This window comes from Cupressus sempervirens, chromosome 3 (assembly GCF_028749045.1).
Source record: "Cupressus sempervirens isolate cs-2001-9-10 chromosome 3, ASM2874904v1, whole genome shotgun sequence".
Lineage (NCBI taxonomy): Eukaryota > Viridiplantae > Streptophyta > Pinopsida > Cupressales > Cupressaceae > Cupressus > Cupressus sempervirens.
The window spans coordinates 652682461-652696054 of record NC_143120.1 but is presented as its reverse complement, the minus strand read 5'-3'; positions in this window follow the sequence as shown (position 1 = coordinate 652696054).

Here is a 13594-nt window from a genome sequence, read left to right as displayed (position 1 = left end):
ACTCATTTTAATCCATATTTTAACTAGTGGCATAGGAGATTTCTTGGGATTATTTCATCATAGTAGGTGTTCAAATTGAGCCATAAACTATATAGACAAAGATGTTACCAATCAGAGGATACAAACAAACTAATAAATATAATCACAACTCACAAGAGTAGAAGTCAATATTTTGTAAAAGACTAGCAAAAACCATATAATGAATATTTTAGTGTGCGTAATATAGCAACATGAGAAATGTCCCATCCTGGTCAACATAAGACATAAGAAGGATTGTTAAATCATTGAATACAATCATTATGATTCAGAAATATTAGATGGATATAAGAGAAGAGATCAATACAAAACTTTAGCAACCAAATTGATAGAATCCACTAAATACTAGCTTGCTACTCACAACATAAAAAAAAAGGACATAAGAAACATATTAAAAATAGAAAATAACACATGAAGTGCTTTGACCCAATTGCAGAGTTAAACTTATGCTCCCTTAAAATAAAAATCATCTATATATATTGCAGAGTATTTAGTTTAATTGGGGAATATCATAGCACATGTCCTGCTATCTTATGAATGAAAATTTGGGAATATCATAATAGAGAGGACATAAAATTGAGTGAGAAAACTTAAAAGAAGAAAGACTCTGTCCTGCATGACTATGAATTATTCTCTCAAGTAACCTCCTAATCCTACTAATGATCTGAATAATATGAAAAGGTTGTTTGATTAGAATATTATAATGATCACAAAAGCTTCTGCAATACTCAATACTGACAACCATGTTCTGTCAAGCACTTGCCGAATATATATTACAAAAACTATTGTGAGCATCAACCATCATTATAATTGTCTATAGAAGATTGAAACACACTTTATGCCCTTTGAGCCTTGAATGATTAATGATTAGCATGGAGATCTTTATATTGTTATGTCCTTATTTGAAAGTTTAGTTTAAACTCTCGATACAAATGTTACGTCCAAATTAGAAAGACCAGTTTAAACTCTCAATGCAAATATCAGAGAGCATGTGCAAAATGAACTTAAGTACACTAATATTCAACTTTGTAACTATCCTAATATAAAAAGAGTAGCCAAAATATTAAAATATTATCTAATCTCAGATTTTAATAAAAGTTTAAACTGATGGGCCTCTAATGAAAAACAAAATGGCCACTTTTTTGAAGCTTGTGGATTACGTTGTGTGACAAACTGTTGAAGAAATAATGTTAGAATATATTAGTATATCATCAATTTTGAAAAAAAAAATGTATTATCTAAAATAAATTATCATTTATATTGTATGTTCAATTTAATATAAGAGGGATGTGGAACGAAGTTAGAAAGAGCATTGCAAGCAATTGAGAAAGTGTGAGACTTGGGGTATTCAAAAACATTGAGACCCATCAATCCTTAACTGAAACCATTGTTATAACATAGCTAGACATATATTCATATACATATTGTATCAACTAAAAATAGCATGTCTTGATTTGCTATAGAACTATGAAATAAATGTCCAGTTTCCTCTATAGGACAACTTGACTAAGAGCCACATAAGCAATCAAGGAAGGAAAAGACAAATACATAACTAATCAAGATACGGTGGGACTCATCACCTATCGAGAAAAGGTTAAATGAGGTAAATTTAAAGAGGTTCATCATAGCATATGAAAGGTAAAAATAAGGTATGGTTAAATTTTTCAATTTCTATACATTATTAAATTAAATTAAATTTTATTTCAATTATTAAAATGAAGGATTATGTTATGTTTATTTATAATATATAAGATACATGTACTTTTATGTAATTATAAACATATATAACCTATAGCTCTAAATAATCATATCATTTGATAATTGAAATGATTGTTACAAACATTATTATTAATCAATTAAGTTTAAATCTTGATTGACTTTTAATTGCTTTAATGAATTATAATGTTGGTCATCATCATCTAAGATAAGATAAGGCCTATGATGGAATGGGCTAGGTGACACCACTCAGAGGTACTAGTTAAGGCCTATGGTGAGATGGTCATTAGGTTGCATTGCCAAGGGTACTAGGTAAGGCCTACAGTGGAGTGAATACCCTGAGGTACATCATACAAAGGCACTATCTTGGAGATGATGATCAGAGAGAGATAATAGTAATGAGGGAGAGTGGTGAGGCCCATGATTGGGTAATAGGGCACCCTATTATAGTTTCTCCTCCCGCACTCCAAAAATGATGAGTTAATAAATGAACTATACTTTTGATGGACAAGTCATTAAATTGAGACTATAAATACTTGTCAAGAGATTGATATAAGAAAATCCTAACAAGGAAAAAATATATATAAATGTGTAATAATGATTTTGTTGTTGTAGGTCCACAATCAAGGAATCACATAATGTGTGTATTGTGTGTTTACACTATGTATACTTTGTGTCTTCAACTATCTGCATTGTGTTTACTTTGTGTCTTCAACTATCTGCATCATGTATACTTTGTGTCTTCATGCATTCAAGTGTTTACCTTGTGTCTACTTTTTGTCTACTTAATGTTCTCATTCATTAAGATGTATATCTCATAAATCTTTTAGAATTTGGTATGCAAATATATTTTGTGCCTATGAAGGAGCTTGTGTATGAATGATTTTTCTTGAGGACAAGCAAATTTGAGAGGGGAAGACTGTGATCTCCCCATTTTGACTTATAATTTTAATAATAAATAAGTATGATATATAAAAGTTTATAATATTAAAATGATTAATAAAGCATATAAATTAAATATATAAATTATTAAATATAATATATATTATCATACACATATAATATATATACATATATATATATATATACATATATATATATATATATATATTAGATATTTAAATAATATACTATTGAATAATATATACACTATGATATTTAAGAATAATGAGTAAATAATATTTATAACACTAATACTATTAATAATGATAGATATAATATATTCTATTAAACTTATATAAATAAAATATATATATTTAATATATGGTATTATTAATATAAATATATAATTAATATAATTATGATTTTTAATATAATATAATTATTATCAATGAAAGGACATGACTCTATGAGATGCATATATATACAATATCAAACATCAAAAGAAGTATCCTATTAAATATTATCAAACTAATACAAATAAAAAGGAAAATGAGTAAATATCCTGAAACAGGACATTACATAATCCATAAACTTGTTTCTCTCTCTCTCTCTCTCTCTCTCTCTCTCTCTCTCTCTCTCTCTCTAACATTACATAACTTAATCTCTCTAACTCCTAAGCCCCATCTCTCTAAACCCTAATCCTCTCTCTAACCCCATAATTTGTAAACTTGTTCCTTTCTCACTCTCTCTAACTTACATAACTTTATCTCTCCCAACCCTAATCTCATCTCATGCTCTAACTCCTAAACCCTAGCTTTCTAAACCCTAAACCTCTCTCTAACCCCATAATCTATAAACTTGTTTCTCTCCCACTCTCTCCTTAACATTTGTTGGAAATATTTAGGATGAAATGTGTTACTGAGAGGGGAGGGGTGAATCAGTAACATATAAAATTTTATGCATTTTAACCATTCATCATTCATTCATCTAATCTACTGCATAAATGAAAGATCAATCATTCATAACACATGAACACAATGATTTGGTGACCCAGAAACCTTCCAATTAGAGAGTAAAATTGGGGTGGGGATGATGCCCACAAAAATTCATTACTATAGTATGAAGTTGGCCGGTTAAGGCTTACAATGATCACTTCTGGTGATCTGCCCTGTTAGGAGCAAGTAGGACTGCTAGATCCACCTTGTTAGAGGATTTACAAACATACAGTGAAGTATGCACTCTGTTAGGAGATTTACAAAAGATTGTTAAGTCTACCTTGTTAAAGGATTTAAAAATTGATTCACCTGTTGGGATGAAACAACGAATCTACTTACAACTTGTTTGCTAATAAGATCCTTTTGCATTGATCACCCGATGTGATAGATATAACTTTTCTGCTCCTTATGCTGACCTTGCTGTATTCCTTTTGCTCTGCTATTGATAGCAATACCTTCTTTACATGCAAACAATACTTTCTTATTTCATGCCAATATGTTCATATTCCTATTCATATATCAAAAATGATATCATACATTACATATATACCATTTCAATATTTTACAGTTACAAGGTTGGCCAAAACACAAGTGAACAAAACATTACTGAGTCGGCCCATTAGTAAACTCGGGTTCACTAAACTAACTCAGTGACCTTCTGATACTCGGCATCCACTACGTTACTTGGCATCATCATGCACTTGGTAGAAGTAGAGACTCGGTTCATACTAGTCATAGAACATTGCTTGGAACTCCGTAGCCATTGGTGACTCGGTAGATGTAGTGTTACTTGGTAGAAACTATCTTCTTCATCTACCTTGCTTAACTCAGTAAACACTGAATCCTTTGTTTACCTTTTTCACTTGATAAAATTTTTTGATCTTCAATTACCTTTTTCACTTGGTAAACACTGGTGATCTTTGATTACCCTTTTCACTTGGTAAACACTGCTGAACTTCCTTTACCTTTTTCACTCGGTATCTTCTGGAATGCTCGGTGAGAATTGTTTTCCTGTTGAACTTCTCATTCAATCGATATCTTCTGGAATGCTCAGTGACAACTGTTTACCTACTGAACTTATGAGGTAACCACTGAATGCTCGGTATATACTTGAGACTAAGTGATGAGCAAGATAAGCATTCATGATAGAATAAGTGTTTGCACTAATGAAAAATATATCATAATTCCAACAAACATTACATAACTTCATCTATCTAACTCTCTCTCTCATAACTTCATCTCTCCCAACCCTAACCTCAACTCTCTCTCTCTCTCTAGATCTCAAACTTTTAACTCCAATGTCTCTCTCTAACTCCTAAATCCCATCTCTCTAAACCATAAACCTCTCTCTAGCTCCATAATCCCTAAATCTCTCTCTCTCTCTCTCTCTCTCTCTCTCTCTCTCTCTCTCTCTCTCTCTCTCATGCGCGCGTGCACGCACACACACACACACATGCTTAACTTCATCTCTCCCAACCCTAACCTCCTCTCTCTCGCTCTCTCTAGATATCAAATTCATAACCCTCTATCTCTCTCTAACTCCTAAGCCCCATCTATCTAAGCCCTAAACCTCTCCCTAACTCCTAAACCTCATCTCTGTAAACCCTAAACCACTCTCTAGCTCCTAAACCCCATCTCTATAAACTCTAAACTTGATCTATACTTATTATTGAAATCAAAATGTAATATACCTAACATTTTTTATATGTTGTATAGTAGGTTTATTTAGCAAGATTCATTTAGTGTGTTTTGATTTAATTAGTTTTTTTAATAATGTGTATATATATGTACATATATGAATGTACATATCTCTATTATCAGCTATCTTATGTTGTTTGTTTATATATTTCATCATTATGGCATTTTGTGGTAGTGATTCTAGAGAGGCCAATATACATGGTCATCTCTATAGTGGTTCATCGCGTAGATCCACTACTACTACCTAGGATAGGTAGACATTATTCACTGAGACTATACAATGCTTACAAACAACACTTGATGCTATTGATCAAAGCTTAGAGGCTTCACCTAACCTACAACATAGGGATAAGGTGACTATGATTAGAGATGAGTTTATTAGTATGATGCACACTATCAAGGGTTTTAACCCTTATGATAGTGTCAACTTGGATACATTTTATACCACTCTATCCCACAGTGTCAGTGACAGTTTGAGGTGGAGGGAGAGAGATGAGATGGCGTTAGTGGAGAGTGTGAAGAGAATATTCCCATATTCTTGGCCTTTCAAAAAGTTCAGAGAGTACCATGCTATGAGGTGTAGTGATCCACTAGTGGCACCCTTCATTTATCCTCGTTGCTTGGCTTTACATCACATATGGCCCCAAAAGGATGAGTTCCCCTTATATTTATGCCAACAATTATTTGCAAAATTTTATCTACATTGAGATTTTGATTATATTGATATCCTAGGGCATGTTGGGTAGGGTCAAGGTAGGTTCTTAGATAAATTTAGACACTCAGATGCTCTTGCACCTATTAATAAATGTGCATTGATTGGTCCAAACCTTTTGGTGATTCCAAAACTTTTGGAGTTAGTTGCAACTAGAGATAGAGTGATAGATGATACATGTAGATATGTGCATGAGTGGATTGCCACTATTTCTACCCAGGTGCATGAGATGTCTCCTACTTGAGTGCATAGATACATGAGATGCTCACAATCTGCATCTACAAGTGGTCACACTGCTATGTCATCTTCAACCGATGATGTGTATCATGAGGTTGACATCCCATCTCCATTAGACGTATCCATGTAGTCTTCAGTAGACCATTTGAGGGCTATCAGTACATGTTTTTCTAGTGATCTACTTTTAGGCTATTGAGCTATTTAGTTATTGATTGGATAACGACTTAGTGCAGTGCCATCATATGTGAGTGGTATCATCAGAGGTACATTGGAGGCACAGGGTGGTCAGGGGTAGGAGGACATACATGTTGGAGCTACAGCTCCACTGTAGACTATAGCTAAGGAGGATGCACCCCCCCATCAAAGCATTTTCTTACTCACCATGACATTTATTGTTCATAGATATGCTCATGGATCCTACGCTTGACATTGGAGATATGATCTTTAGTGATACAAAATTGAGTGTCATAGGTAGACATATATTTGTGAAGATGATGACATATGGGGACTTGCAGACACCTACACATCCTATGCAACATGAGACACATGTAAAACTTTATAGACATGTCTATTTAATTGCCTACAGATCTTCTATTTATTTTTAAATATAATATTAAATTGAATTTACTAAAGTATGACTTGTGACATATTTGTTTTTTCTATTGCATACAAACTACATTTGTAGCTCTTGAGGGTGGAGATGGAGAGATAGTTGTTGACCCTAGTTATCCTAAGTTGCAGGTAAATTTAATTGTACATATGTTATTATTTATTGAATTTATACACATGTTCATGATACATTTGTTCTTATATTGGATGTAGGGTTTGAGATCTTGGGATAGTTAATGACATCGTGGAGCACAACATGATCATGTTTGATATTCATTTATGTTATATACATGAGTTTGGATCATATATTCTAGATGTTTGATATTGATTTATGATGATATCATTTAGATTTATAGCTATGGGACATTTCATTTATAGCACACTCATATTTGGCATATTTCATATTTGCATGAGTTATCTAACCATTTGCATTTATAGTAGACATATATGCTATTTTCATGAGTTATGTGACCATTTACATTTATAGTTGACATATATTCAATATTTTCATGAGTTAGATGACCATGTTTATAAGTAGTTGATATACTTGATATTTACATTTATAGAATATCTTTTACGTAAATGTGGAAACATGTTTTTGAAATCTCAACACATTATTTTTTAGATAATTGTTAATGTGTAAGAAATTTACATGTTCTATAAATTAATTAAAATATGTCTTACATAAATTTCTAGGTGTGTTGTAAAAGTGTATCTAGAAAATGTAAATGTGAATAGAAATAATTGCATTATTTTTATTTAGACACTTAAAGAAATGTAAAGACAAAAACATGTATAAATATTGAAAAAACACTTAAAGAAATGTAAACAATTTTTTTTTAACGTATATATAAATTTGAAATATTTTTATGAACCATTAAACTTATCTATCAATCAAAAAGTTGTTGATACATATGGTCGAGATCCTCTCTATCTTTAATAATCTCCAACAAATTTTCATGCTCATCAATATTTAACCTCCACTTTTATTTGCTACATCCTCATTTTGGCACAATGTCAAATTTAATATTTGTGGCCAAAACCAAGTGTTAGTAATGCAAAACTTTTTGGGCAGACATGTATTCAACAAGTTGAACACCATTGTAGTCAATTTTTTTTTCTAATAATAGGTGCCTACAAAATAAGATTTGTACTTCAATGAGTATTCTTAATAATATAGGAAAGAAGTAAATTTTCATAATTAATCTCTCACTCTCTAATTACTTGTATAGATCTCATAAGGGGATGGTCTATACCTTTTATAACAACTAAACTAGTTGGATATAACTAGTTATCATCATCTGTACAAGGTTCAGTCAACTTGATTTTCGCTCGTGTGCACCTAAGTAAATAATAATCTACACCTTCCACATTTTGAGGATCCACATACACAACAAAGATGTCACCTAAAAATGCACAAAAATAATGGAACCTGTAAATAAATAAATATGAAGATAATTAAATAAAAAAATTAAACATATTTGTAGAAACTCACTAGGAACATCTAAATTAGAAACATGTTCATAATCAGCTGAATACATAGGATTATGAATGTTAATGTCATTGTCATCTTCTTCATAAGAGGTACTTTTGATTATGTCTGTCCAAGTCCATTCAAAGACATACTCATTCACAATATTCTGGCATTGACCCATTGCATTGTTTTGAATGCAAACATCACAAAAAAATGATTTTTCTCTTACTTGAATTACTGGAGGTTTGTGATGTCTAATAGTCATCAATTGATGCAATCTTCTAATTCCAACAATGGGTTAACAATTGTAAGGATTTGATCGATCAATATCTGTAACACATTAAATTGGCAAGTATGTAAATCAATAATCAAAATATCAAAGTAATCATATCAAAGAAAAATGGAAAACTTACCTTTCACTTCACAAAAAAAGCATTTATCGTATGTTGTATCACAAGGAGAAAAAAGAGATTTGCACCATTCAACAACTTGACTTTTTTGTCTATCTTTTCACTTATATAGGAAAGAAAATTGTATGAATTTTAACAAAATATTAGAGAATTATCTAGCAAATGGTCATATACATGAAATTTTATTAGTGTATAAAAATATTATACCTAAAAGCTCATGTTGGTGAACTACATGCTTTACACATGCTCCAGCTCCATCATGCTCTCCTTTTGCATGACCACTTTCAAAAGAGTTTTAAAGAAATTTAATGTTCCATCTCGCATGTTGTGTTGCAAGCCAATTCAACACTTTTGTAGACTCAAATTTCCCTATAAAAAAACAAAAAATAAATTTATGAGTAATCAAATCTATATATAATTAACTATTTAGTTAATTAAACATATGCTTGAAAATTTTAAGTTTAACTTTTAAATACACATACCAGCGCAACCACCAAACCAAATCTAATGTTATGAAGCATTTATCCTATGATTCATGAGATCATCAAAGAACATTCTAAAGAATTGAGCTATATAGCTCCTATCATGAACCCTATCATCATTAAGATAAAAATAGACCTCCTTGATGATAATTTGTTCATTTGGATCGATACTTTCTACCCCATTCACCTCAAATTGTGTATGTCTATAGGAAATTTGTACAAAAATTGCAACTTGATCTGAGTGATAATATTTAGCTTGAACTTCAAATTGAGGGGAAAAAGAGTAATTTTGTAGAGAAGTCTGCAATTGACAGAATACATCCTAGTGGGAAACAATTTTTTGAATCTTGAAACTGTTTCACTTGCCATCTTGCACCATGACAATGCTAGATGCATGGATAAATCATAGCTATGAATTTATCCATAAACTCACCATATGACAATTTTCTCTCCTTCAAAGCTATTTTTTAAATTCTTCTCCATTCTTTGTTCGATATATCTCATACTCAAATCTATTCCACACAACTAGTGTTGAAACATCAATATTGTCTATTTCATATGGACTCTCTATAATTTATACATGCATTTTTTATGCATTTTACATTGAATTCATCCGACTCTTTAGAATTATCACATAAAACTAGACTTGACAGATTGTGTTGTGCTTTTAGAAATTATTACATCTAGCTTAAGTGTCGCCATAACTTTTCTAAAAGATTGCAAATAAAGATGAAGCTCAACATGATTTCAAAAAAAAGAAGTTTCACATAACTTATTTATGCATACAAAACATGGGCACAACCTCTCAAACATTCTTCAGAAAATTTTCACATTTGAAAATTCTTTTTTGAAAGCTTCAAATAATTCACTTTGTTTTTTTCTACAAAGTGTTTTGGATGTGGTATTTTCATACTCGTCTCTTCATCTTTGATCTGTATAGTGTCTCTTCTACTAGAAGAAACATGTAGCTTATTGGTCCAATATTCAACAACCTATCTTCTAACATCTTCAGAAATTCTATCCTTTCAAGGAAGCCAAAAAATATTAACTCATTTCTTTTCAATGTTCTCATCAAGTAGATTTCTCCTTTTTATGTATCTTTGAAGAATTCTTCTAGATAGATTGAGCATTTTAGAAATTGCTCAAACTTTTTTTTTCTATGACAAGTCCTTTTTCATAATCATAGTTATCAATGCTCTCTGTGTAACACTTCAATTAGCTACTCGACTTCTGTTATCAATAGCATTTAATGCATCTTTCTAATTTTGAACTATTGTTACCTTGACATTATCTTCTAAGATTTTCTTATTGTTCACACCTAATAACTCTAGAACAAGACCCATTTCTCTTTTCCTAAATAATTTGACAAATAATTGTGCTTTACCAATCGAAGATTTATTTTCAAAAAATTTCTCCCACATATTTTTTAGATGTAGCTTAATTTTACTTTCAGGCATCATGTGTTTAGATGATTCAATTTCTCTAAATAGAGAGTCTTCATCCATCTCCAACAAATTTTCTAATCGTAAACCATATTTTCCAAATGTCCTACTACTTTTTGAAACTTCAACATGATCTTCTTCAACTTCAATCAATGGATCTTCAATTGTTGGCTCTCTATTACATTTTGTCCATCCTTTCTTCTAGTCATCTCTTACTCAATCATATATTTTTGCTCTTTCTACTTTATTCTTCATTGCACAAAACCTTGAATAGAGAGCTTGAAATCACTTGCATACAAAAGACTTCCAAATTCAATTACATAAATAATAGTAGATCATAGATAATTTAGAAAAATATTTCAACTTTAGAGGCTTATTATATTTGAGTTTCTATAAGACTAGAAAATCTTAAGACAACTAGTTGCATTAAAACATTGCTAAATTTAGATTAAGCAATTTATTAAATATATTAAATAAACTAAATGATTTAACTATTTACTAGTTTTCATAATGTTTTAAAAGACCAAAATAAATTTTAATTATTGATTTAAATCAAATTCATTAATATATTTAAAATAAACATTAAACTTAAAATAAACAATAAATTTAATTAAATCATTTCAATACAAAAATAACTTAGAAAATGTTAATTTCCAAATATTTCTTCAATAAAATTTCATAAAACCTTACTTTTTTAATACTACAAATGTAAATATCATTAAATATAAAAATTTTAAAAATAAAACCTAACTTTCAAATAAAATACTTAATTTATTGTTTAAATCGGATAAAACTTTTAGGCTACTGCATGTGACCTTGTGCGCACAACTTTTGGGTTGTACTGATCCAACCAGATCTAGTCTAGTTAGATCCCATCCGAACAGATCAAATCTGGTTGAAACTATCTTTGTGTCATCCGATGTGGGACTTTCTTTCATGGTTTTTGCAATTCTAAAGAACTTCACATTTCAGAGGCCAATTTTGTCATCAAAATTAGGGTTTCAAAAAAAAAAAAAACCACTAGATAGAGCTTGTAGTCAGAATTATGCTAATATTTTTTTTTTATAGGTGACACAATATCAATTACAACAATTACAAAATAATGCAAGCAGGTATTTCAACATTGAAGATGATGCATATTCGAAAAAATATAAAAATTAGTAGATGGTACTAATTTTTTTATAAAAGCGATGAATTGTTCTAGAGGAGAGAGTGCTCTTTGATAATATGTAACATTTGTAATGGTTAACATGAATTTACTAGGGAAAAGATGTTGGGAATGAAAAATTGTAAAATTATGAAAAGTACAACTTAAAATAGCTATAACAAACAAAATATACAATATTTTTGAAATTTTCTTTTTGATAGGTCTAGGTAAATATGTCATCAGCAACATGCTTCAAAATTGGATGAAAAAACATTAATTTGTAGTTATTTCTATGGTAGGAACTATAACCCCTAATTTGCTGGATTTTTAACATTGTAAAAAAAGGTCATTGAAAATTATATAAGAATACTATTTTTTATTTAAATTTTTTTTATAAAAAAAAAGAAAACATAAACTTCATCCTTTTATACACATTTCATAATTTTACACCAACTTAAAATTCAAAACAAAAATAAGACTTTTACATTGTTGAAGTTTAACACTTTTTTTGATGTTAGCCTTTTTATTTGTAAAAGGGTGACACATGTTTGTACTTTTACCCAGTATCATCAATTTCTTGAATATTGATGGGAAGACTTAGAGTCTTAATTTTCTAAATGGAAACTTTCTTCAGAATAAGATTAACACATTTATTCGGTGCTTCAAGATTACTAGCCTCTTGTTCAAAACTGAAAAACTTTTTATAGAACTAGTAGAAAGACTCAAGAATACCCTCTATGTTTTCTCTATTGTGCTTGGTTCTAATCAAGTTGAAATTTCTTTTAGACCTTCCGTCACCATCCTTAAGCTAGTTAGCTTTGGCTCTAATTTTTGGACCTTGAATATTAAAACTTTGAATTCTTCTCAAATGCATTTTAGTATTGATAATCTCATTTTCCAAGTTCAAGTCCCTCCCTTTGTCTTTCAGTTCTTTCTCAATTCTATTAAGCTTCTTTTGATACATAATTTTCACCTCTTCTTCTATCCTTGGATTCCTTACTCCCCCAAATCTTGAGAAACTTTCTATAGCTATCCACCTTGAGCATCCATCTAATTTGGACTAAAATATCTTTGTTACAAAATTTGGTCATCATAGAAACCATGTATATGGTATTTTCAATAATTTCCTCTTGGAGAAGGGAAACATTAAGCTTAAAATCCCTTTTTTGATAGGAGCATCATTTCTAGTATTCCCAATTTTATCAATGCAAGAATAAATGGGAGAATGGTCAGACATACTAGCTAGAATAACCACCAAAGGGAGACATTATTCTAATGCTTCAACAAAAAAGAAGAATAGATATACATAAATTCTATCAAACCTATAGTATATTCTCCTATTCAAGGCTTGGTTTTTGCACCATGTAAATAAGGTGTCTTCAAAAATATTGTTCCTTTTATCTTGAGGATCTCTAATCTTGAACCTTCCCTTAAACTTAGAAAAAAGATAAAGTTCATTTCCTTTCTATTCATGTCTAGAGCCCCTAATTTTATCTTGGATATTTTCAATCATATAAAATTTCCCCATGAAAATCTAATTATATTCTAGAAGGGTATCTACTAACTAGTCCCAAAACAATTCTATTTCAACCAAAGAAGTTACCATTGGAGATAGCTCCACCTATTGAGTGAAAGGAATTGGGACTGTTGAATTCAAACAAGAACTAGAGTCACCTTACACTTGAAAGCTATTCTCTTTGTAATGGGCATCAAGAGAAATTTGGTCTCTATTTCAGGCCTAGTGTAATGCCACA